The sequence below is a fragment of the Rhinoraja longicauda genome, chromosome 11 (assembly GCF_053455715.1).
Source record: "Rhinoraja longicauda isolate Sanriku21f chromosome 11, sRhiLon1.1, whole genome shotgun sequence".
NCBI classification, from domain to species: Eukaryota; Metazoa; Chordata; class Chondrichthyes; order Rajiformes; family Arhynchobatidae; genus Rhinoraja; species Rhinoraja longicauda.
This window is the reverse complement of record NC_135963.1, coordinates 8825096-8852609: the sequence shown is the minus strand read 5'-3', so window position 1 is coordinate 8852609 and position 27514 is coordinate 8825096.

Here is a 27514-nt window from a genome sequence, read left to right as displayed (position 1 = left end):
GTGAAAAAGTTCTTTCTCACATCCCCCCGAAACCTCCCTCCCCTTACCCTGTATCTATGTCCCCTCGTTGTTGAACCTTCCACCAGTGGAAGAAGTTCCCCGCCATCTACCTTATCTATGCCCCTCATGATCTTGTACACCTCGATCATGTCCCCTCTCAGTCTTCTCTGCTCCAGGGAAAACAACCCCAGTCTGCTCAGTCTCTCCTCATAGCCGAGGCCCTTCATCCCTGGCAGCATCCTGGTGAATCTCCTCTGCACCCTCTCCAAAGCTATCACATCCTTTCTATAATGTGGTGACCAGAACTGTACACAATACTCCAGCTGTGGCCTCACCAATGTTCTGTACAATTCCATCATTACCCCCCTACTTTTATATTCGATGCCCCGGCTAATGAAGGCCAGTAACCCATATGCCTTTTTGACCACCCTGTCCACCTGTCCTGCTGCCTTTAAGGACTTGTGTACCTGTACTCCAAGGTCCCTCTGTACCCCTGTCTTCCCTAGGGTCCTTCCATTCATGGTGTTTTAGAAATGTTTGCAAAGTAATTTCAGTGTCCCCTCCATTTTATTTGGCTGCTGAGCTTGGGCAGGTAAATGGGAATACAAACTTCTGCCCAACATCTGCATTCCCCTCTCGACGCACGAGGGATCAGCTGACCGTCTCGAGGGACTGGAGCCCCAGTGCCTTTGGCTCTCCAGAGCCTTACCTCCTTACGAATGAGGAGGAGATAAGACTTTCTTTGCCTTCCATCACAGTGAGGGTGTGCCTGGAGCACAATCAATCACTGTGATGGTTGTCTGTGTTAAACTGTAATAGTGTGATTGTGTGTCTTGTGTTCTTTATTGTTTACTGCCGGACCCTGACGTGAGAGGACGCTGGCGCTGTTTGTTCGCCGCTTCTCCGCCTGGACAGATCTTTTGTTTGTTTGTTTGTTTTTATGTCTTGTTTGCTCTGTAAAGCGTCTTTGAGTATCCTGAAAAGCGCTATATAAATTAAATGTATTATTGTTATTGTTATTATTATTATCCACAAGGCAGCGAGCAGGGTGCCATTTAACCCATAGTTGGGACCTGGTTGATGGACGTCAGGGCCGGTGGGCTTGCACGTCGCATAGAGATCCTCGCTCAGTTTAGCCTGGGACTGTAGGTGGCCCCAGTTACCATGTGTTGCCACGAGGAGGCGCTGCGAGAGTCTTGATGATGCAGAGGTCATGTACTGGCAGGGGGGAGACACACGCACTCAGCTCCCTTTTGCGTAACATTTGCTAGCCAGCGGCATCTGGATTTATACCAGGGCACTGTACACATGCGACACCCTGTGGCTCGGGCCACCAACACACCTCTGCAAGGCACCACCAGTCAAAAGATACATTTGTAAGCTAAACTAACTGCATTGAAGGGGGAACTAGTCAAGTCAAGTTTATTTGTCACATACACATACACGATGTGCAGTGAAATGAAAGTGGCAATGCCTGCGAATTGTGCACAAAAGAGAATTACAGTTACAGCATACAAATAAAGTTAATAAGTTACTATAGTGTAGGCAAAAATTTAGTCTCTGGAGTTATAAAAGTTGACAGTCCTGATGGCCTGTGGGAAGAAACTCCGTCTCATCCTCTCCGTTTTCACAGCGTGACAGCGGAGGCGTTTGCCTGATCGTAGCATCTGGAACAGTCCGTTACTGGGGTAACTAGTGGATGTTAACGCTAGTGGGGGAGAGCCTGGGACCTGAAGCCATGGCCTCAGAATAAAAGGACGTACCTTTAGAAAGTAGACGAAGAGAAATTTATTATGTGGTCAGAAGGTGGTGAATCTGTGGAATTCAGTGCCACAGACGGCTGTGGAGGCCAAGTCAATGGATATGATTAATGCAGAGATTGACAGATTCTTGATTAGTAAGGGTGTCAGTGGTTATGGGGAGAAGGCAGGAGAATGGGATTGAGAGGGAAAGATGTTATCAGCCATGATTGAATGGCAGAGAGAGACACAAAATGCTGGAGTAACTCAGCGGGCCGGGCAGCATTTCTGGAGAAAAGAAATATGTGACGTTTGGGGTCGACACCCTTCATCAGACTATGGATGGCGGAGTAGACTTGGTGGGCCGAATGGACTAATTCTGCTCCGAAAACTCAGGAACTTATGAACTTACAGTAGCCATTTAATGTGTTTAACAGCACACCCTAGTCCCCCACCTGCCTGCATTTGTCCCAGATCCCTCTAAACCTGTCCTATCCATGTACCTGTCTAATTGCTTAGAAACATAGAAACATAGAAAATAGGTGCAGGAGGAGGCCATTCGGCCCTTCGAGCCAGCACCGCCATTCATTGTGTTCATGGCTGATCATCCACAATCAGTAACCTGTGCCCAACTTCTCCCCATATCCTTTGATTCCACTAGCCCCCAGAGCTCTATTTAAATCTCTCTTAAATTCATCCAGTGATTTGGCCTCCACTGCCCTCTGTGGCGGAGAATTCCAGAAAATAGTACGCCCAAGCTGAATCCCATGGGAAAATATCCAACCCCCACCCGGGACAGCACTCGATGTTGGGATCAGACCTGGGTTCCCGGAACTGTGAGGCAGCAGGAGAAATCGTTGCGCTAGCAATATCCGCCACTGATGGATCACGTAGATCAATCCCCTAGGCGGATTGATCCATGCCTGACTTTCGGATTGCTGACCTGATCTATGGTCCATGCCTGGGTTTTGTAGTGTTATCTGTATTATGCTGCTGATTAAATTCGTTTCACTTTGTAACCGTGACTGTGCCATGCAGAGGTTTTCTCACCTGCTCTCTGCATTGTATTTGAAATAAAACGCTTATATAGAAGTTAAACGATTTGTGGAAATCTACACTTCTTACATGGTGTCAGAAGTGGGATTTCATCTTACAGATCACACCATTCTATCACTTACCTTCCTTAAACAGTGCATCGCTTTGCATGGTTCTCGAATCAAAGGGAATGTTTCATGAACCGAGAGAACCTTTGGAAGATTTTAGTCACGATTTTCGTTCTCCATGCCTCCTTAATTTAAAGCCCTAGAATGGAAATGTTCTGATCCGAGGGGTTTGTATCCCTTTAGTGTCACTACTGTTTGCCTTTAGTTTACAGTTTCAAGATAGAGAGCGGAAACAGGCCCTTCGGCCCACCGAGTCCACGCCGACCTTCGATCACCCCATCACTAGTTCTACGTTATCCTACTTTTCATATCCTACACACTCAATTTACAAAATTTACAGAAGCCAATTAACTTACCAACCTGCACGGGTTCGGCGTCCGCCGCGGATGAACCGGGCCTACCATATGGTTCCCCCGTCCTCGGTGAGCGAGTCCTCGGTCCGCAGTGCACGAGCCGGGCCTGCTGGAAGGCTTGGCCCCCGCGCGCTGAGAATGTATGAAAGTGCATCTTGAAATGAAGTTTCTGAAGATGAATCTGAAGTAGGAATTGATCCTTGGATCCCTGAGGTATCACAAAATGCTGGAGTAACTCAGCAGGTCAGGCAGCATCTAGGAGAGAGGGAATGGGTGACGTTTCGGGTCGAGACCCTTCTTCAGACTGATGCCTTCTACGACCAATTTCTCCTGCCCTCCTACTCTACGACCAACCCATTCCCTCTCTCCTAGATGCTGCCTGACCTGCTGTGTTACTCCAGCATTTTGTGAATAAATACCTTCGATTTGTACCAGCATCTGCAGTTATTTTCCTACATTACTTGGATCCCTGAGAGTCATGGAGACATAGAGTGCGACAGCGTGGAAATTGGCCCTTCGGCCCAGGTTGCCCACATCGGCCAACACGTCCCAGCTACACTAATCCCACCTGCCAGCATTTGGTCCATATCCCTCCAAACCTGTCCTATCCATGTACCTGTCTAAATGCTTCTTAAAGGTTGGGATAGTCCTTGCCTCAAGTGCCTCCTCTGGCAACTTGTTCCATACATCCACCACCCTTTGTGTGAAAAAGTGACCCCTCAGATTCCTATTAAATCTTTTCCCCTTCACCTTAAACCTATTGAGTTATTAGAGAGATATATTCCCAGCAGATGATCCCCAGGCAACCAGGTTAGAAGCTCTTACCGATATGGCTCTCCCATCAACGGAGCTGATTCCCAATTTTGAGCAACTATTATTACTATTATTGACATCTTAAGCACTTTTGAGGAGCTTTTATTTATGAGCTTCGTTGATTCCAAACTGAAATGGGGTTTTCACATCTGAGAAGATCTCATCGACATACAGTATCCCCACTTTCAGACATTTCTTTGACTAATCACAGAGCAATGTTTATAAGCAAGCTTGAAGTACATTGTCTGCACTTCACAGTACAAATCAGGCATATTCTTTGGATCTGAATATTCAGTGCCCTCCATAATGTTTGGGACAAAGTCCCATCATTTATTTATTTGCCTCTGTACTCCACAATTTGAGATTTGTAATCGAAAATGTATAAAAATGGCCTTTATTAAAATCTGACAATGTGCACTTTAACCACAAGTGATTTTTTCCTATTACAAATCTCAAATTGTGGAGTACAGAGGCAAATAAATAAATGGTGGGTCTTTGTCCCAAACATTATGGAGGGCATTGTAGTTCCCCTTCCAAAATATTCATGTATTCATGATGTTCTGCGCGAGAACGGATTTTCTCATGAGTGTAGTCATTGAAATTTAAAAATCCCAAAGAGAACTCTTGAGGTTGCTCTAAAAGTTAAAAAGAACCATCAGTGCACCTTGATTATGTGCAAGAAGGAACTGCAGATGCTGCTTTAAACCAAAGATAGACACAAAAAGCTGGAGTAACTCAGCGGGACAGGCAGCATCTCTGGAGAGAAGGATTGAGTGACGTTTCAGGTCGAGATCCTTCTTCAGACCTTGATTATATTGGGTGTTTTTAGGAAGGAACTGCAGATGTTGGTTTAAACCGACGATAGTTTAGTCACAGAAAGCTGGAGTAGCTCAGCGGGACAGGCAGCATCTCTGGGGAATAGGACCGAGAGTCAGGGGAAAGGGAAACGAGAGATATAGATGGTGATACAGAGAGATATGGAATGAATGAATGAAAGGTATGCAGAAAGTGACGATGATCAAAGAAAGGTGGAGATTATGTTAGCTTCTTTCCTGAGGGGCGGCACGGTGGCGCAGTGGTAGTTGCTGCCTTACAGCGAATGCAGCGCCGGAGACTCAGGTCCGATCCTGACTACGGGCGCTGTCTGTACGGAGTTTGTACGTTCTCCCCGTGACCTACGTGGGTTTTCTCCGAGATCTTCGGTTTCCCCCCACACTCCAAAGACGTACAGGTATGTAGGTTAATTGGCTGGGCAAATGTAAAAATTATCCCTAATGGGTGTAGGATAGTGTTAATGTGTGGGGATCGCTGGGCGGCATGGACCCGGTGGGCCGAAGGGCCTGTTTCTGCGCTGTATCTCTAAATCTAAAAAAATCTAAAATCTGAGGCAGTGTGAAGTGTGGATGGAGTCAATGGGGGGGGGGGGGGGGGGGGACTTTGGGGTCGAGACCCTTCATCAGACTATGGATGGCGGAGTAGACCTGGTCGGCCGGAACAAGACGTGATAGAATCATGGAGTCAAACTGCATGGAAACAGGCCCTTTGGCCCAACTTGCACACACCAACAACATGTCCCATCTGCACTAGTCCCACCCACTTGCATCTGGCCCAGATCCTTACAAACTTGTCCTATTGATGTAATTGTCTAAATGTTTCTTAAACGTTGCGATAATACCTACCTAGAGTTCATAAAAAACAACGGAACGTAGACCATCATCCTCGACCTCGAGGGATTGCCACGATGACCATATGAATCAATTCACATCACTTCAGAGGTTCACATCATTGCTGGAGCTTTGTGTTTTGTGTAATCCATTGTTGCATCTAACAAAATATAAGGGTCACACTGAATCTTTGAAGCCCAACTCCATGCATGAAAATTGCTGCTTCTATTCCAGGAAGGTTTTACAAAGCAGTCGAGAAATTGGGCATGGTCTTATAGACAATAGACAATAGACAATAGGTGCAGGAGGAGGCCATTCGGCCCTTCGAGCCAGCACCGCCATTCAATGTGATCATGGCTGATCATTCTCAATCAGTACCCCGTTCCTGCCTTCTCCCCATACCCCCTGACTCCGCTATCCTTAAGAGCTCTATCTAGCTCTCTCTTGAATGCATTTGAATGTCTTTCAAAGCAAGCAGAGGCAACCTCTAGCCTATTAAAGATGGACACAGTGCTGGAATAACTCATCGGGTCAGGCAGCACCTCTGGACAAAAAAGATGGGTGACGTTTCGGATCAGGACCCTTCTGCAGAATGAATGTCGCGGATGGGAGTTGGGCGGGGGGGGGGGGGGGTGGTTGAAGAACTGGAGGAGAGAAAAGACCAGTGCCAGCCACAGATGACCTCGGGCAAGACGGTAGGTCCATTGTTGGCTGGGGAAGATGTGATCTCCAGAGAAACAATGTGGTGAACAGTGGAACTGGTAAAACAACGAGGGAGGAGGAAGGGGGCAAGGGGGGAGGGGAGACGGGAGGGAAGTGTAAGATGGAGTTACTTAAAATTAGAGAATTCAATATTCATACAGCTGGGTTTTAGTTTTAGTTTAGTTTATAGATACAGCGCGGAAACTGGCCCTTCGGCCCACCGTGTCTGCACCGACCAGTGATCCCCGCACACTATCGCTACCCTACACACACACTAGTGACAATTTACACTTGCACCAAGCCAATTAACCTCCAAACCTGTACGTCTTTGCTGTGTGGGAGGAAACCGAAGATTTCGGAGAAAACCCACGTGGTCACGGGGAGAAGGTGCAAGCTTCGTACAGACAGCGCCCGTAGTCAGGATAGAACCTGGGTCTCCATCTCCGGCTTTGCAAGCGCTGTAAGGCAGCAACTCTACCGCTGCGCCACCGTACCATCCTGTACCTCCACTGTGTCAATTGTAAGCTACCCAAGCGAAATATGAGGTGCTGTTCTTCCAAATGTCGTGTGGCCTCACTCTGGCAAAGGAGGAGGCCCAGGTCAGCATGGGAACGGGAAGAGGGATTTAAAATGTTGGGCAACTGGGAGATCCTGTAGGCCTAGGTGGACCGAGCACAGGTGTTATTTTCCTGCTGCCAAGGGCCTTTTTTGGCCAAATCTACTTTGATATTGGTATTGGTTTCTTATTATCATGTGTATTAAGATACAACAAGAAGATACAATCCACACCAAACGTCCATCGCCCGCTCACGCTAGCTTGTATACACTGGAATTTAGAAGGATGAGAGGGGATCTTATCGAAACGTATAAGATTATTAAGGGGTTGGACACATTAGAGGCAGGAAACATGTTCCCAATGTTGGGGGAGTCCAGAACCAGGGGCCACAGTTTAAGAATAAGGGGTAGGCCATTTAGAACAGAGATGAGGAAAAACTTTTTCAGTCAGAGAGTTGTGAATCTGTAGAATTCTCTGCCTCAGAGAGCAGTGGAGGCCAATTCTCTGAATACATTCAAGAGAGAGCTAGATAGAGTTCTTAAGGATAGCGGAGTCAGGGGGTATGGGGAGAAAGCAGGAATGGGGTACTGATTTAGAATGATCAGCCATGATCACATTGAATGGTGGTGCTGGCTCGAAGGGCCGAATGGCCTCCTCCTGCACCTATTGTCTATTGTCTATTTTCTACGTGATCCCACTTCCTCGTCCACTCCCTACACACTAAATTCTATTTACGGAGGCCAATGAATCTGCAAGCCCGCACGGGTTTGGAGTGTGGGAGGAAACCAGAGCACCCGGAGGAAACCCTTGTGGTCTCAGGGAGGACGTGCAAACTCCACGCAGGCAGCACTCGAGGTCAGGATCGAACCCGGATCTCTGCCTCAGTGAGGCAGCAGCTCCAGCAGCTGTGCCGCCACCTAATTAGTAATCAATTAAAAGTAATTAATTAATAACACCCATAAATTTTAATCGCGTCACTGCATTCCAGAGATGAATGCCGAGGCAGGTTACAACTGCATGTAGGCTGCGGTAGGGTGGGGAATTGCAGGCAACATCTCCTGCATTGCTTTGTTGAACTCCAGGAAACGCAGTCAATAGACAATAGACAATAGACAATAGGTGCAGGAGGAGGCCATTCGGCCCTTCGAGCCAGCACCGCCATTCAATGTGATCATGGCTGATCATTCTCAATCAGTACCCCGTTCCTGCCTTCTCCCCATATCCCCTGACTCTGCTATCCTTAAGAGCTCTATCTAGCTTTCTCTTGAATGCATTCAGAGAATTGGCCTCCACTGCCTTCTGAGGCAGAGAATTCCAGTCAGCTTCACAATGTTTTGGTGGTGAATTTTGCCTTTTGATGCAACCTGTGCCGTGCTCTAATGAGAATCACGTTTCAGTTTAGTTTATGTTTAGATTAGAGACACAGTGTGGACGGAAACAGGCCCTTCGGCCCACCGCATCAACGCCGACCAACGTTCCCCCATACTCTAAGGCCATCCTGCACGTTAGGGACAATTTGCAATTTTTACTGAAGTCAATTAGCCTACAAACCTGAAGAAAGACACAAAATGCTGGAGCAACTCAGTGGGTCAGGCAGCTTCTCTGGAGAAAAGGAATCGGTGACGTTTCGGGTTGAGACCCTTCTTCAGACTAACTCAGTCTATCCAGAGATGCTGCCTATCCCGCTGAGTTACTCCAGCATTTTGTGTCTGTCTTCGCTGAAGAAGGCTCTCGATACGAAACGGCACCTATTCCTTTTGTGTCTTATCTTCGGTGCAAACCAACATCTGCAGATCCTTCCTACACATTTAACCTCCAAACCTGTATGTCTTTGGAGTGTGGGAGTAAACCGGAGCACCCGGAGAAAACCCACGCGGTCACGTGGAATTACGTCCCAAACTCCGTGCAGACAGCGCCCGTTGTCAGGATCGAGCCCGGGCCTATGGCGCTGTAATGCAGCAACTCTACCGCTGCGCCAACGTGCCGCCCAAAGTGACGGCGAACATAAATTGGTGAACATAATTGGAGAACAATAAAGCTCGGCATCACAGGGGTTATGAGTCCTGCGAGAACATAGGATCGAGCTAGGTGTAGAAAAACACACAGTGGGCCAGAGGAATCAATTAAGCATGATTATGCATGTAAACCCTGGCCCACTAGAGAAATTAAACCAGGTGTGGACCTGTTTTCAGCAGACTAATAGGGTAAATGATGCCCCCAGTACATTGCCTGCCATCACGGTCCCTGTGGCAGGGCCTTCACAGTGCTGTGACATTCAACACTCACCAAATCACGGGGGGGGGGGGTGGGGGGTGGGGAGGTGAGGAGCAAAAATGAACTGGATCTGACTGCGGGAACACTGCGAAATGTGCCTGAACTCTGCAATCATCTATATACTAAAACTCTCGTTTGTTATCTTGTTTGTGACTGAACTTCAGCCAAAACGGTACACGATAGCGTGACAATTTTAGGCCCACCTTACTCACCATTGTCACTTTAGTGATAATGCAAGTAGTTTTATTGAAATCGGTGTTATATTTTTAAAGTTATTCACATTTTAAAATTTAAAAGGAGGGGAGGGGGGGAGGAGGGAGGAGGGAGGAGGGAGGAGGGAAGGGGGGAGTGGGGGAGAAGGGAGAGGGGAGGGGGGGTTGAGGAGAGAGGGGAGGGGGGGAGGACAGGATGATGCACCAATGCAGGAGAGGTTTGGGCCCAATGGGTCCACTTTGTCTAGTATATATATATATAATCTCTTGCTATTGAGGGAGTGCAGCGTAGTTTCACCAGGTTAATTAGCGGGATGGGGTGACTGAAATATGATGAAAGACTGGGTCGACTGGGCTTGTATTCAATGGAGTTTTAGAAGGATGAGAGGGGATCTTATAGAAACATGTCAAATTCTTAAGGGATCGGACAGGCCAAATGCAGGAAAAATGTTCCCGATGTTGGGGGAGTCCAGAACCAGGGGTCACAGTTTAAGAATAAGGGGTAGGCCATTTAGGACTGAGATAAGGAAAGACTTTTTCACCCAGAGAAAGCCAATTCACTGGATGATTTCAAGAGAGACTTAGATATAGCTCTTAGGGTTAACGGAATCAAGGGATATGGGGAGAAAGCAGGAACAGGGTACTGATTGTGGATGTACAGCCATGATCATATTGAACTGCGGTGCTGGCTCAAAGGGCCGAATGGCCTACTCCTGCACCTATTTTCAATATTTCCATGTTTCTAATCACAGGCTGACATGGCAAACAGGAGTTTGTTTACCACTGCAAAGACTTGCAGGTTTGTAGGTTGGCTTGGTAACATTGTAAATTGTCCCTGGTGTGTGTAGGATAGTGTTAATGTGCGGGGATCGCTGGGCCGAAGGCCTTGTTTCCATGGTATATCTCTAAACTAAACTAAGCTAAACTAAAAGAATAAGAAATAATGTGTAAGGAGGAACGGCAGATGCTGGTTTACACCGAAGACAGACACAAATAACTGGAGTAACTCAGCGGGTTATCTCTGGAGAAAAGGAGTAGGTAATGTTTCGGGTCGAGACCCCTTTGAACAAGGGTCTCAATCCGAAATGTCACATCCTCCTTTTCTCCAGAGATGCTGCTGGCTGACCCACTGAGTTACTCCAGCTTTTCGTATCTAAACTACGGAAGGTCTTTTTGTTTTAAATGGAAGCCGCATCGCAGATTGGGTTTAGCATTTTAAATTTCAGTTAGCGTAAGTGAAAAAATAATTTTGGCGTGACTGAACAAAGGCATTTAATTACCTGTAAAGCGGGTACGTTTAACAAAGCCCAGGCACTTTTCATGTTGCAACAATAATAATCATGATTGTTAACAATCTCTGCAGGAATATGACTATTTAGCCCATGCATTAAAGGCACGGCGGGCTGATAACTCAGCCGCCAAAGGCTAATTAACCAATCTGAGCTCTTACTCAGCATTCATCCCAAGTGCAGTGGCAAATGCCAGCCCTTGTGGGGTTTCAGAGGCGATGATTCGACAATACACACATTAACGTGTTCAGAAGCATTGCATTGAAGTGCTGACATGACTCGAAAAATAAAGTAACATCAGAGCATTAAACAATGAAAGAACACATGTGGAGTTTTGGCACACAATCCTGGTTCAAAAAGCAGTTTCTGCAGCCCGGAAATTTAGTTCAGATTAGTTTTAGAGATACAGCTTGGAAAGAGGCCCTTCAGCCCGTCGAGTCCGTCCCGGCCATCGCTCTCCTGTTCTCACTGGTTCTACGTTATCCCACTTTTCATCCGCTCCCAACGCGCCAAGGGCAATTTACAGAGGGCCAATTAACCTGCAAACCCACACGTCTTTGGAATCCTGACTACGGGTGCCGGCTCTACGGAGTTTGTATGTTCCCTCTGTGATCTGCGTGGGTTTTCTCCGGTTGCTCCGGTTTCCTCCCACGTTCAAAAGACGTGCAGGTTTGTAGGTTAAATGTGTAGACAATAGACAATAGACAATAGGTGCAGGAGGAGGCCATTCGGCCTTTCGAGCCAGCACCGCCATTCAATGTGATCATGGCTGATCATTCTCAATCAGTACCCCGTTCCTGCCTTCTCCCCATACCCCCTGACTCCGCTATCCTTAAGAGCTCTATCTAGCTCTCTCTTGAATGCATTCAGAGAATTTCCCTCCACTGCCTTCAGAGGCAGAGAATTCCACAGATTCTCAACTCTCTGACTGAAAAAGATTTTCCTCATCTCAGTTCTAAATGGCCTACCCCTTATTCTTAAACTGTGGCCCCTTGTTCTGGACTCCCCCAACATTGGGAACATGTTTCCTGCCTCTAACGTATCCAACCCCTTAATAATCATATACGTTTCGATAAGATCTCCTCTCATCCTTCTAAATTCCAGTGTAGGAAGGAACTGCGGGTGCTGGTTTATACCAAAGAGAGACAGAAAAAGCTGGAGTAACTCAGCGGTTCAGGCAGCATCTCTGGAGATAAATAATAGGCGTTGTTTCGGGTCGGAACCCTTCTTCAGACTGAGTCAATCCAAAGGCATACAGATTTGTTGGTTGATTAACTTCGGTAAAATTGTCCACAGTCCACCTATTCTTTTACTCCAGAGGTCTGTAGGTTAATTGGCTCCTGTAAATTGACCCTTGTGTGTAGGACATAGTACCAGTGTTCGGGTGATCGATGGTCAGCACGGACTCGGTGGGCCACAGGGCCTGTTTCCATGCTGTATCTCTAAGCAAACAAGTGTTTTAGTTCTGACGAGAGCACATTGACATAAAATATTACCTCTGTTTCTCTTTCCACAGATGCTGCCTGACCTGCTGGCTTTTATTTGCTGTTTAATTTTGCTTTGTCTGCGTCTGCAATTTTTTTTGCTTTCTGATGGCACAAAGTCAACATCCGTTGCCAAAGTCAACGTCCGTTTATAACGCTTTGTCTGCTGCTTTTCGAATGGCAAGTGAATAAATGTATTCCAGCGCCCTGCATGCACATCTCACACCGGATAAATGCAACCAATTCATTCTTCCTGTGAAGGATATCTCCCAGAGATTCAGGTCTCAGGACTCTGAGCTGAGGAGTGATCACACAGATTTTAGTTTAGTTTAGTTAGCGGAGTAGAAACATAGAAACATAGAAAATAAGTGCAGGAGGGGGCCATTCGGCCCTTCGAGCCAGCACCGCCATTCATTGCGATCGTGGCTGATCGTCCACAATCAATAACCCGTGCCTGCCTTCTGTGGAATTCTCGGCCTCAGAAGGCAGTGGAGGCCAATTCTCTAAATGCATTCAAGAGAGAGCTGGATAGAGCTCTTAAGGATAGCGGAGTCAGGGGATATGGGGAGAAGGCAGGGACGGGGTACTGATTGAGAATGATCAGCCATGATCACATTGAATGGCGGTGCTGGCTCGAAGGGCCGAATGGCCTCCTCCTGCACCTATTGTCTATTGTCTATTGTCTCCCCATATTCCTTGATTCCACTAGCCTCTAGAGTTCTATCTAACTCTCTCTTAAATCCATCCAGTGATTTGGCTTCCACTGCCCTCTGTGGCAGAGGATTCCACAAATTCACAACTCTCTGGGTGAAAAAGTTCCTTCTCACCTCAGTTTTAAAGGCCTCCCCTTTATTCTAAGACTGTGGCCCCTGGTTCTGGACTCGCCCAACATTGGGAACATTTTTCCTGCATCTAGCTTGTCCAGTCCTTTTATAATTTTATATGTTTCTATAAGATCCCCTCTCATCCTTCTAAACTCCAGTGAATACAAGTCTTTTCAATCTTTCCTCATATGACAGTCCCGCCATCCCAGGGATCAATCTCGTGAACCTACGCTGCACTGCCTCAATTACAAGGATGTCCTTCCTCAAATTAAGAGACGAAAACTGTACACAATACTCCAGATGTGGTCTTACCAGGGCCCTATACAACTGCAGAAGAGTGTCGAGACACAGCTTGGAAACAGGCCCTCCGGCCCATCGGGTCCATACCGACCATCGTTCACACTAGTTCTATGTGATTCCACTTTTCTTCCTCTCTCTGTCTGAGACCTGGGTTTGATGACTGTGGATGTTGTCGGTATTGTACAGAGGGCCAAACCCGCATGGCTTTGGGTTGTGGGTTGCAACTGGAGCACCCAGGCACCTCATTGAAACTTACAGAATAGTGAAAGGCTCGGATAGAGTGGATGTGGGGAGGACGTTTCCACTAGTGGGAGAATCTAAGGACAGAGGTTCTGCTGCAGTTGTACAGGGCATTGGTGAGACCACACCTGGAGTATTGCGTACAGTTTTGGTCTCCTAATCTGAGGAAATACATTCTTGCCATAGAGGGAGTACAGAGAAGGTTCACCAGATTGATTCCTGGGATGGCAGGACTTTCATATGAAGAAAGACTGGATAGACTCGGCTTGTACTCGCTGGAATTTAGAAGATTGAGGGGGGATCTTATAGAAACTTACAACATTCTTAAGGGGTTGGACAGGCTAGATGCAGGAAGATTGCTCCCAATGTTGGGGAAGTCCAGAACAAGGGCTCACAGTTTAAGGATAAGGGGGGAAGTCTTTTAGGACTGAGATGAGAAAGTTTTTTTTCACACAGAGTGGTGAGTGTGTGGAATTCTCTGCCACAGAACGTAGTTGAGGCCAGTTCATTGGCTATATTTAAGAGGGAGTTAGATGTGGCCCTTGTGGCTAAAGGGATCAGGGGGTATGGAGAGAAGGCAGGTACGGGATACTGAGTTGGATGATCAGCCATGATCATATTGAATGGCGGTGCAGGCTCGAAGGGCCGAATAGCCTACTCCTGCACCTATTTTCTATGTTCTATGTTTCTATAGCCTCAGAATGAAAGGACGTTGCTTTAGGAAGGAGATGAGGAGGAATTTATTTCGTCAGAGGGTGATAAATCTGGGGAATTCATTTCATGCTGAAGGCTGTGGAGGCCAAGTCAATGGATATTTTTATGGCAGAGATAGATAGATTCTTGATTAGTACGGGTGTCAGGGGTTATGGGGAGAAGGCATGAGAATGGGGTTGAGTGGGAGAGACAGATCAGCCATGATTGAACGGCAGAATAGGCTTGCTGGGCCGAATGGCCTAATTCTGCTCCCATCACTTGTAATCACAGGGAGAACACGCAAACTCCACACGGATGGAAACGGGGGCGTAGTGTCCCGTGCTGCCACGGTGCCACCCATTCCCCTCCCCTGACAATGACAAAGCGTTGCCCCTGAAACCCACCCCTCTGAACAAAATAACAGACTACATTTGAGAGGCAAGGTTGAACCCGCTAAAGCAGAGAATGAATTCCTTGGCATCTGCACCCTGTGGGAAGGTATGCACACTGTTCTCCAATCCCAGGTCCTTCCTTCCCTATGATCCTTGCTACCTCACCCAGTGAAGCCTCTGGCGATAATTACTTTCGTCTTTTTTTCCCCCAAAAATCACCCCATCGCCGAACGCATGTCACGTTGCCCAGGACAACAGTGATGCCAGTGATTCATTGATTGGTCAGCACCGAGAGGTTTCTCCAGCTCCATCAATGGCAGCTCAGTGTCAAACACACCGACTGGAGCCATGCAAAGGCCAGAGTCGGCGAGGATGCGGTTCTCTCCTCCGTAGAGCATTCTTGAACTCGTTAGATTTCCACGACAACACGACACCGACATTTTCTTACTTTAAACACAGATGATGTCGAACTCTCTGAAGGAGAACACAATCGGTTTATCCAGTGACATCACTCCAGTTCAGTTTAGTTTATTGTCAGTGGGAGACACAAAATGCTGGGGTAACTCAGCGGGTCAGGCAGCATCTCTGGAGAGAAGGAATGGGTGACGTTTCGGGTCGAGACACCTTCTTCAGACTGATGTCAGGGGAGGGGGTGGGACAAAGATAGAATGTAGTCGGAGACAGGAAGACCAGTGGGAGAACTGGGAAGGGGGAGGGGATAGAGAGGGGAAGTAGGGACTATCTGAAGTTAGAGAAGTCAATGTTCATATCGCTGGGGTGTGAACTACCCAAGCGAAATATGAGGTGCTGTTCCTCCAATTTGCGCTGGGCCTCACTCTGACAATGGAGGAGGCCCAGGACAGAAAGGTCAGATTGGGAATGGGAGGGGGAGTTGAAGTGCTGAGCCACCGGGAGATCAAGTAGGTTAAGATGGACTGAGCCTGCGCTTGGTCTCGCCGATGTAGAGAAGTTGACACCTGGAACAGCGGATACAATCGATGAGGTTGGAGGAGGTGCAGGTGAACCTCTGCCTCACCTGGAAAGACTGTTTGGGTCCTGTCACGTGTACCGAGACATAGAGAAAATTGTTGTTCTGCTAACCAGTCGGCAGAGAGACAATACATGATTTCAATCAATCCATTTACAGTGTATAGATACGTAAGGGACATAACATAAGGGACATAACATCACCACAGAGCTGAGGAAGGGACCTGACCTGACCTGAAACATCGTCTGCCTGTACCTTCCAGCGATGCTGCTGACCTGCTGCATTACTCCAGCACTTAGTGTTTTGCACAAAGTTCCAGTGGCATAATGGCGGCAGTGGAGTTGCTGCCTCACAGCACCAGAGACCCAGGTTCGATCCTGACTATTGGTACTTTAGATTTTTAGATTTAGATTTAGAGATACAGTGCGGAAACAGGCCCTTCGGCCCACCGAGTCCGCGCCGCCCAGCGATCCCTGCACACTAACACTACCCTACACCCACTAGGGACAATTTTTTTACATTTACCCAGTCAATTAACCTACAAACCTGTACGTCTTTGGAGTGTGGGAGGAAACCAAAGATCTCAGAGAAAACCCACGCAGGTCACGGGGAGAACGTGCAAACTCCGTACAGATGGCGCCCGTGGTCAGGATCGAACCTGAGTCTCCGGCGCTGCATTCGCTGTAAGGCAGCAACTCTACCGCTGCGCCACAGTGCCGCCCTATCTTACTGTCTGTAAGGAGCTTGTACGTTCTCCCTGTGACCGCGTGAGTTTTTTCCGTGTGGGTGCTCCGGTTTCCTCCAACACTTCAAAGACGTACATGTTTGGCTTCTGTTAATTGTTAATTGTAAATTGTAAAACGTCCCCAGTGTGTAGGATAGTGCCAGTGTATGGGGTTATCGCTGGTCTGCACAGGCCCGGTAGGCCGAAGGGCCTGTGTCCACACTGTAGCTCTAAACTAAACTAAAGCATGTGTACTTTCTCATACCACCAGCCTCTGTGGTGGCTGCACTTGGGCTGCAGACATTAGGATACAGACTAGGCTGCCGTTCCAGACTTGGACACACCTGGTTGTTCCTGTGAAGTGGTTGGTTTCTACCGCCAAGAGGCTCCTTAATCATATCATATCATATCATATCTATACAGCCGGAAACAGGCCTTTTCGGCCCTCCAAGTCCGTGCCACCCAGCGATCCCCGTACATTAACACTATCCTACACCCACTAGGGACAATTTTTATTTTTATTATTTTTTTTTTTTACATTTACCCAGCCAATTAACCTACATACCTGTACGTCTTTGGAGTGTGGGAGGAAACCGAAGATCTCGGAGAAAACCCACGCAGGTCACGGGGAGAACGTACAAACTCCTTACAGTGCAGCACCTGTAGTCAGGATCGAACCTGAGTCTCCGGCGCTGCATTCGCTGTAAAGCAGCAACTCTACCGCTGCGCTACCATATTTTAGATATGGGAGTGTAAACAACTCCCACAACCTGCAATGGGCAAGAGGCAGCAGAGTGGCACAGCTGATGGCTGTGGAGGCCGAGTCAATGGATATTTTTTAACTCAGCCATTATTGAATGGCGGGATGTACCGAAAGGTCTAATTCTGCTTCTATCACATGAAACCCATGTCGTGACAGGGAGAACGTGCAAACTCCACACAGACGGACACTGGGGGTCAGAATCGAACCAACGTCTCCCGCGCTGTGAGGCAGCAGCTCGACTGAAAGTGAAGGAGATCAGCCATGATTGAATGGTGGACTGGACTTGATGGGCCGAATGGCCTTATTCTGCTCCTGGAATCTATGAACTATGAACAGCTGCTAAAGTTACTGCCTTACAGCGCCAGAGACTAGGGTTCGGTCCTGGTCCAAGGTGCTGTCGGTGTGGAGTTTGCGTGTTCTCACTGTGACCGTTTGGGTTTCCTAGGGTCCTCCGGTTTCCACCCGCATCCCAAAGATGTGCACGCGTGAAGGTTAATTGACTTCTGTAACGCGATCCTAGTGTGTAGGGAGTGGGTGCCAAAGTGGGATTACATAGAACTAGCGTGAATGGGTGGTCGGTGGTCGGCATGGACCCGGTGGGCCAAAGGGCCTGTTTCCACGCTGTATCTTTCAATCAATTACTGCCGTTGATTTACGCCAACCTCACCCAATACTGAAATGATCGCACTTCCTTAGTGCTGGCATGAGCAGCCCGGTCTTGGTACCTTGCCCTTACCTCATCTCCTAACACTCAGCGGATCCGACTCTGAGCCACATAGCTTGTCGTTAAGCACTCAGATCTGCCAAGACTTGTCTCTCCTTCCCTGACATTGGCCTTGCCCTTGCACCCTTGGAGAAATCTGCTTTGAAGCTTCCACATTGCAACCAGCTCACTGCATCCAGCTCATGGTGCTAATTCAAGTTGGTGCCGGCTTCCTTTCAATAACCTTTGCTTCCAGATCAGTCCCACTTCCAGATCGAAGGGGGCTGAGCTCAGCTGGGGAATTACAGTGAGCATGTTCTCCACTGACTCTGGAGTCCGTGGAAGGCAGCAGAGTGGTTCTGCACTCTATACCGTCCAAAGATACTAGAGGAACAAGATGGACCACTCCGTTGAAATCGCCTATACTGAAGTGTAGTACGCATAGGAGCGTAACGTCCGCCATTTTAGTAAGCAAAATCCACCGTCCGTTATGCCTCTCGCGGTGTAATCAGTGTTTTGGGGGAACAATATGTGTGACGATACCATTAAAATGTAGAATATATCTCATCTATCAATTCCCAGATTTTTTTGTTATTTTTCTTTTTAAATGTTTCTGCAAGTTTCTGCCGACTAAAATGGCACCACGACATACTACGGTTTTTAGGGTCGAGTGGTCTATCTTGTTCCTCTAGTATCTTTGACACTGTCCCCTTTGTTCTACCTCTCCCCTTCCCCTAACCCCTGTGCCTCAACTGGGATCGCACCTATAGAAAGAATAATATACAGTATAAGAACAATATATAAGAATAAGGGAGTAGTCCATTTAGGACTGAGACGAGGAAAAGCTTTTTCACCCAGAGAGTGGAATTCTCTGCCACAGAAGGCAGTGGAGGCTAATTCAAGGGATGTCTTCCAGAGAGAGTTAGATTTAGCTCTTAGGGCTAAAGGAATTAAGGGGTATGGGGAGAAAGCAGGAACGCGGTACTGATTTTGGATGATTAGCTCGAAGGGCCGAATGGCCTACTCCTGCTCCTATTGTCTATGTTTCTCTATTTATCCCATCCCCCTCCCCCTCCCCCCCCACCTTTATTCCTTCCTCTGGCTTCACAAGAGGCAACTTCTCAATCCTTCTGCTTTAATCTCCGGCCTTTGAGGAATAAATCGGGTAGATGCACAGAGTCTCCTGCCCAGAGTAGGGGAATCGAGGACCAGAGGACATAGGTTCAAGGTGAAGGGGAAAAGATTTAATAGGAATCCGAAGGGTAACTTCTTCACACAGAGGGTGGTGGGTGTATGGAACAAGCTGCCAGAGGAGGTAGTTGAGGCTGGAACTATCTCATCGTTTAAGAAACAGTTGGACAGGTACATCGATAGGACAGATTTGGAGGGTTATGGACCAAGCACAGGCAAGTGGGAATAGGGTAGCTGGGACATTGTTGGCCAGTGTGGGAGAGTTGGACCGAAGGGCCTGTTTCCACACTGTATCAATCTATAACTCTATGACTCTATGACTCTTTGTTCCAACCGTCTGCCCCTAGCCTGTGACCACTCTGATATCCTCCACAGTCTCCATAGATTTCTCCAAGGGTGCAAGGGCAAGGCCAATGTCAGGGAAGGAGAGACAAGTCTTGGCAGATCTGAGTGCTTAACGACAAGCTATGTGGCTCAGAGTCGGATCCGCTGAGTGTTAGGAGATGAGGTTAAGGGCAAGGTACCAAGACCGGGCTGCTCATGCCAGCACTAAGGAAGTGCGATCATTTCAGTATTGGGTGAGGTTGGCGTAAATCAATGGCCGTAATTGATTGATAGATACAACATAGAAACATCAAGTCCACACCGACCACCCATTCACACTAGCATTAGAAAATAACTGCAGATGCTGGTGCAAATCAAAGGTATTTAATCACAAAATGCTGGAGTAACTCAGCAGGTCAGGCAGCATCTCAGGAGAGAAGGAATGGGTGACGTTTTGGGTCGAGACCCTTCTTCAGGCGGATGTCAGGGGGGCGGGAAAAAGGAAGGATATAGGTGGAGACAGGAAGATAGAGATCTGGGAAGGGGGAGGGGAAGAGAGGGACAGAGGAGCTATCTAAAGTTGGAGAAGTCGATGTTCATTCCACTGGGCTGCAAGCTGCCCAGGCGAAATATGAGGTGCCGTTCCTCCAATTTCCGGTGGGGCTCACTATGGCACTGGAGGAGGCCCATGACAGAAAGGTCAGACTGGGAATGGGAGGGGGAGTTGAAGTGCTCGGCCATTCACGCTAGTTCTATGTTGTCCCACTTTCGCATCCACTCCCTATGTACGAGAAGCCAGATAACCTACACACTTGCACATCTTTGCAATATGGCTGGAAAACAGAGCAAACGCGGAGGAAACTCATCCGGTCACAGTGAGAACACGCAAACTCCACACCGGCAGCACGCAAGGTCAGAATGGAACCCTCGTGTCTCTGGCATTGTGAGGCAGCAGCTTTTGCAGTTGTGCCACTGAGCTGCCTCTAGGCCATTGCAGGTTTTGGGAGTACCTTACACTCTTATATCTTAGATGTTAAGGAGCTTCTTGGTGGGAGAACCCAACCCAACAGATTTTTCTCTTCATCCGGAAACTGCTCAATATGTGGATCAGATCATGTGAGAATTCGGGGGGAGGTGGGAGGGCTCTAAAGTCTTGGAATAATAATGAAGGAAACAAATGGATGTTACATATTATTGACTTCGAGTGGTTTTATATAGATGTGGCTGTATGACTTTCCCGTAATTAACCTGTGATCTTGATACTATTTTACCAAAGCGGCTTAACATGACAGCGGAACTGGCACTGAGAAATTTACAGATGTTCAATTTGGCAAAGGAGGTGAATGAAAATAATCTGTATTTAATCCCTGTGTCCAATGCAATCTGCAGTCTGAAGAAGGGTCTCAGCCCTAAACGTCACCCATTCCTTCTCTCCAGAGATGCTGCCTGACCCGCTGAGTTACAGCATTTTGTGTCTATCTCCAATAACTGATTCTGTGCAGAGATTTCATTTGTGCGGCACGGTGGCGCGGCGGTAGACTTGCTGCCTTACAGCGCCAGAGACCCGGGTTCGATCCTGACTGTGCTGCTTGTATGGGGTTTATACGTTCTCCCTGTGACCGCGTGGGTTTTCTCCGGATGCTCCGGTTTCCTCCCACACTCCAAAGACGTGCACGTTTGTAGGTTAATTGGCTTGGGTAAGAATTGTAAATTTCTCTGGTGTGTGGAATAATGCTAGTGATCGCTGGTTGGCGTGGACTCGATAAGCCGAAGGGCTTGTTTCCGCGCTGTTTCTCTAAAAAAAAGTCTTTTAAATGACGACGTTAAAACTGAGATGAGAAAGTGGAAGAGAATTAAAAGTAAACGTTTTCAGTTCAAATGGCGTTCTTCACAATGCGGTGAAAGGAAAGTGAATTTAAATGAAAGCTAAATAGATATGATTACTCTTGAGAATTATTTATATTAAAAATATTCCTGGTGACTTTGATAATGTACTGTCAATAGGAATTGTTGCTGTCCTAGCCAGCAAAGTGAAGGTAAAGCAGTTTTACTGAAAGAGCACCCTTGATAATTGGCTTGTCCTTTTGCATGGAGCTGGGGGAAGCAGTAGGGGGCTCCTGTACAGAGAACATACTTGTGCCAGTACAAAGCCTTGCTGGAGACAAGAGGAAAAGCTTGAGGGACCTTCATCATTAAGTACTAGTTGTGAAGATTAGTAGGCTGTATGACAGGATTAGCCATGAAGAGCCTGCTATATTGGTTAATTATGCATTAAGGCTTGATAAATAAAACATACAGTATGTAATTGTACATCCATTTTATTACAAGCTACCATTAAGTAAGATTAAAATTAATTAAAAGAGAGCCACGTCCATTAGATTGTTTCTTTAAATTTAACAGATCAAACATACGTACGATTTGTTAAATTTGGCACAATGCTATATGTTTCTTGCACTTTATAGCAGTCAGTTCTTTGCGAATAAAACTAGCCTTCTGACCATTAACAGAGTTTGCTCAAAAGCTCGCAAGCATTTTTTCCCCCCCTAATTAGGAAGTAGATTGGTAAGTATAGGGTATCTTTGCTTTGGGATCCTAAATGTAGATCATTTATACATTGAAATCATGTTCCCTTTTGTCTAAAATGCAATTTTCTTTGGAGTTAGGGTCCTGTAATAAGCTGGGCAATCTCACCAAAGATAGATGGCACATTTTTTAATCTCTGGGGGAATGATATGTTCATATGATAATTAATTTTAAATGCTTGGTGTGATTGGGGAAAGGTCGGGGTTTTGGCAACATGGGTCTTAAATGACAGTGCAAGTGAAAGGAATATGAGAGGAATAGATCGGGTAGATTCACAGAGTCTCTTGCGCAGAATAGTGGAATCGAGAACCAGAGGACATAGGTTTAACATGAAGAGGGAAAGATTTAATAGGAAAATTAGGGGTAACTTTTCAACACACAAAGGGTGGCGGGTGTGTGGAACGAGCTGCCAGACGAGGTAGTTGAAGCAGGGACTACTGCAACATTTAAGAAACAATTAGACAAGTACATGGACAGGACAAGTTTGGAGGGATATGGGCCAAACGCAGGCAGGTGGGACTAGTGTAGTATAAGAAAATAACTGCAGATGCTGGTACAAATCGATTTATTCACAAAATGCTGGAGTAACTCAGCAGGTCAGGCAGCATCTCGGGAGAGAAGGAATGGTGACGTTTCGGGTTGAGACCCTTCTTCAGACTAGTGTAGTGTAGTGTAGTGTAGTGTAGTGTAGTGTAGTGTAGTGTGGTGTAGTGTAGTGTAGTGTAGTGTAGTGTGGTGTAGTGTAGTGTGGTGTAGTGTAGTGTAGTGTAGTGTAGTGCAGTGCAGTGTAGTGTAGTGTAGTGTAGTGTAGTGTAGTGTGGTGTAGTGTAGTGTAATGTAGTGTAGTGTAGTGTAGTGCAGTGCAGTGTAGTGTAGTGTAGTGTAGTGTAGTGTGGTGTGGTGTAGTGTAGTGTAGTGTAGTGTAGTGTAGTGTAGTGCAGTGCAGTGTAGTGTAGTGTAGTGTAGTGTAGTGTAGTGTAGTGTAGTGTAGTGTAGTGTAGTGTAGTGTAGTGTAGTGTAGTGTAGTGTAGTGTAGTGTAATGGGCCGGTGTGGGCAAGTCGGGCTGAAGGGCCAGTTTCCAATGCTGTATAACTCTCTGACTCGAAGTGGTGGAAGAATAGGAGCTCTCTGATCTCAGGCAGTTAAAACTCAAATCATATTTTCTCCAAACTTTAGTAATAAAAAGTTCAAAGAATTTTGTCAAACTACAAATTTTAGGGGGTGCCCTGTAGTGTTTTGAAGATATATTTATGGGATTTTGCTTTAAGGGAATTGATTTGGTACAAGATGAAAGGAGAGACGATCTTCGAAGCTTTATAAGAAAAAGCTTTGGATCTCCTGGTCATTTTCCCGATATGCCTGGAAGGCACTATGATGTGGACAACGCCATTACATACCAATGTGCATTTTGCTGAACTCCATTGACTTTTTTAAACGTTTGAAGATTTCAAATCAAACGATTTAAGACACTGATGATCAAGTCAAGAAATTACTGACAGAATTGTTATTAATATTTCAAGTTGTTTTATTTTTTATTTTGTTGGATTCAATTTGCCAATGCCCCCAAACTACCGAAAAACAAGAAAGCACTTCCAAATATAGGAACCATTACAAAGACAGTTTAGTTAATCAATTGCACAGCTAGACATTTTGAACACAACTCCGCTATCTCTGAGCCCCAGAAATTTGGAAGGCACACAGGGGCTTTTAAATAATACTAGACCAAGTGGGCCCAAACCTCTCCTGCATTGGTCAGCACCCTCTCCTCCCCCCCTTCCTCTCCCCCCTTCTCCCCCCCACTCCATCTTCCTTCCTCCCCCCTCCCCTCTCCCCCATTCCCCCCTCTGCCCTCCACCCTCCGTCTCTCCTCCCCCTCCCCTTTCCCTCCTCCCCCTCCCCCTCCCTCATCCCCGCCCCCTCCCTCCCACCCCCTCCCTCCATCCCTTCTCCCCCCTCACCCCCTTCCTCTCCCCCCTTCTCCCCCCCACTCCATCCTCCTCAACCCCCCCTATCCCCCCTCCTCCCTCCCTCCCTCGAAGATAGATTTAAACTTTAAAATGTGAATAACCCGGGTTTCCTCTGGGTGCTCAGATTTCCTCCTGCCTCCCAAAGACGCACGTGTTTGCAGGTTAATTGGCCTCTGTAAATTTTCCCTGGCATGCAGGGAGTAGAGGCGAAAGTGAGGTAACATAGAACTTGTGTGAAGGGGTGATCAATGGTCAGCGTGGACCTGGTTTGGCTGAAGGGCCTGTTTACAGCGCGGAAACAGGCCCTTCGGCTGACCGACTCCGCAGGGACCAGCGATCCCCATACACTGGCACTATCCTACACACGAGGGACGATTTTCTAACTTACCAAAGCCAATGAACCTACAAAACCTGCAGGTCTTTGGAGCGTGGGAGTGAAGCTGGAGCACCCAGAGGAAGCCCACGTGGTCACGGGGAGAGCATACAGACGGCACTCGTAGTCAGGATGGAACCCGGGTCTTTGGCCCTGTGAGGCAGCAACTCTACTGCTGCGCCAACGTGCTGTTTCGCCATCGATTCGGTTCAATGCAATCCTCCACAGTTGTCAGGGGTGGAAAATTCCACAGATTCACCACCCTCTGAGAGAAGAATTTCCTCCTCAACTGCGTCTGAAATGCGTAATCCTTATTCTGTAATTATGTCCCGCAAGTTGCAAACTCCCTCGTGAGCAAGGGGAAGGACACTGGGCCAAAGTTTGTCACAGGGTATAAGAGCAGCAAACATTTTGATTGAAGGTGGTTTGGTTTATCTTGGGAATAAATCTGGAATATCTATTGCTGCATCACCATTTGTCAGTCCACTATTTTATGAGGAGAATTCTTTAATTGGCAGGCAAAAGTGATTGCACATTTATCAAGGAAATATAATTTACTAATGGGCAGAGAGCGAGGAGAGGAATTAATATATTGTAACTGAAAGTTTAAACCCATGATTACAGATGAAACGATTAATCTCTGTCTGCAATGCTGGCTACTCTAACTGGTGTATTCTAAAAAAAAAACTTATGACTAATGCAGTGGTTGTATTTTGCTGACGTTTGTGCTGCCTTGGTGCCAAAGGGTGGTTTGTTGCTGCCAGCACGGATCAGCGTTGGTGAAAAGGCAGCCTACCTGTCCTTTCACACCTGACGAGGTTTTCAAGAGAGAGTTAGATATACCTCTTAGGGCACTGATTTTGGATGATCAGCCATGATCAAAATAAATGGCGGGGCTGGCTCGAAGGGCCGAATGGCCTACTCCTGCACCTATTGTCCATGTTTCTATGTTTCTAGATAGAGCTGTTAAGGATAGCGGAGTCAGGGGGGTATGGGGAGAAGGCAGGAACGGGGTACTGATTGAGAATGATCAGCCATGATCACATTGAATGGTGGTGCTGGCTCGAAGGGTGCTATCCTTAAGAGCTCTATCTAGCTCTCTCTTGAATGCATTCAGAGAATTTGCCTCCACTGCCTTCTGAGGCAGAGAATTCCACAGATTCACAACTCTCTGACTGAAAAAGTTTTTCCTCATCTCAGTTCTAAATGGTCTACCCCTTATTCTTAACCTGTGGCCCCTTGTTCTGGACTCCCCCAACATTGGGAACATGTTTCCTGCCTCTAACGTGTCCAACCCCTTAATAATCTTATAAGTTTCGATAGGATCTCCTCTCATCCTTCTAAATTCCAGTGTATATATAAGCCTAGTCGCTCCAGTCTTTCAACACATGACAGTCCCACCATTCCGAGAATTAACCTAGTAAACCTACGCTGCACGCCCTCAATAGCAAGAATATCCTTCCTCAAATTTGGAGACCAAAACAGCACACAGTACTCCAGGTGCGGTCTCACTAGGGCCCTGTACAGCTGCAGAAAGCCATCTTTGCTCCTATACTCAACTCCTCTTGTTATGAAGGCCAACATTCCATTGGCTTTCTTCACTGCCTGCTGTACCTGCATGCTTCCTTTCAGTGACTGTACCTGCATGCTTCCTTTCAGTGTCCGAATGCGTTCCTCCGGCACGTTGTGTTTGCTCAAGATTCCGGCATCAGCAATTCCTTGTGCCTCATCCCTATGACCAGAGTCCTTTGCCCTCCCCATCTTCTCTGCATCTTTAACAAGCTTCATCCGTCTCCATTCCAGTCCTGACAAAGGGTCACTGGCCTGAAACATTAACTCGGTTTCTCCTTCCGCAGATGCTGCCTGGCCTGCTGGGTGCTTCCACCATTTTCTGTTTTGTGATTTAAATTTCCAGCAGCAGCAGCAGATTATTATTTTTTTGGGGGTGGGGGGGTGGGCGGGTGATTTTCACTCATAAGGAGAATCACGACTTGTGTGGGTCTGCTGATTGAGGGATAAAGATTGGATAAAGTGGTGACGTTTAAATCCCAAAACTTGTTAACACGGAAATAAATGGTTAATACTTGGTTAGTTTCCAATTCTTTTTTATGTTATGTTAGTGTTTCACTCTAATGTACCAACTTCCGATTCCTCTGTGCACCCACGGAGTTATACAGCATGAATAGGCCAGGATAGAGTGGATCTGGAGGGGATGCTTCCACTAGTGGGAAAGTCTAGAGGTCGTCGCCTCAGAATTAAAGGACGTTCTTTTAGGATGGAGATGAGGAGGAATTTCTTTCATCAGAAGGGGGTGAATCTGTGGAATTCATTGCCACCGACGGCTGTGGAGGACAAGTCAGTGGACATATTTAAAGGCGGAGATAGGTAGATTCTTGATTAGTACGGGTGTCAGAAGTGATGGGGTGAAGGCAGGAGAATGGGGTTAGGAGGGGGGGATAGATCAGCCATGACTGAATGGCAGAGTAGACTTGATGGGCTGAATGGCCTAATTCTGCTCCTATCACTTTTGATCTTATGATTATATGATCTTATGAATACAGGCTTTTCCACCCAACTCATCCATGCCGATTACGGTATCTTCCTGAGCTAGTCCATTTCCATGCATTTGGTCCATACCTCTAAACCTTTCCTATTCATGGACCCAAGATAGACACAAAGTGCTAGAGTAACTCAGCCGGACAGACAGCATCTCTGGAGAGAAGGAATGGGGGACGTTTTGGGTCAAGACCCTTCTTCAGACCCGAAACAACACCCATCCCTTCTGTCCAGAGATGCTTCCTGCTTCGCTGAGTTACTCCAGCATTTTGTGTCTATCTTCGCTGTAAACCAGCATCTGCAGTTCCTTCCTACACTATTCATGAACCTGTCCTAACCTCTTTTAAATGTTGTACTTAACCAGCTCGTTCCATGTACCCGCCGACCTCCTGTGTGAAAAACTTCCCCCTCGGGACCCCTTTAAATCTTTACCATCTTGCCTTAAACCTATGCCCTCTAATAAATGATTCAATGATACATTATTGTCGCATGAACTGAGGTACAGTGAAATTCTTTGTTTTTGCCTCCAATGCACAAAGTAGGCAAAGAATTTTCCTTTTCAAGATGGCGCCCAACCCAGGTGACTCTTTGCGTGCTGGCCACAGAGGCAGATCTACAAACTCATATTACAATCGCTCCACAC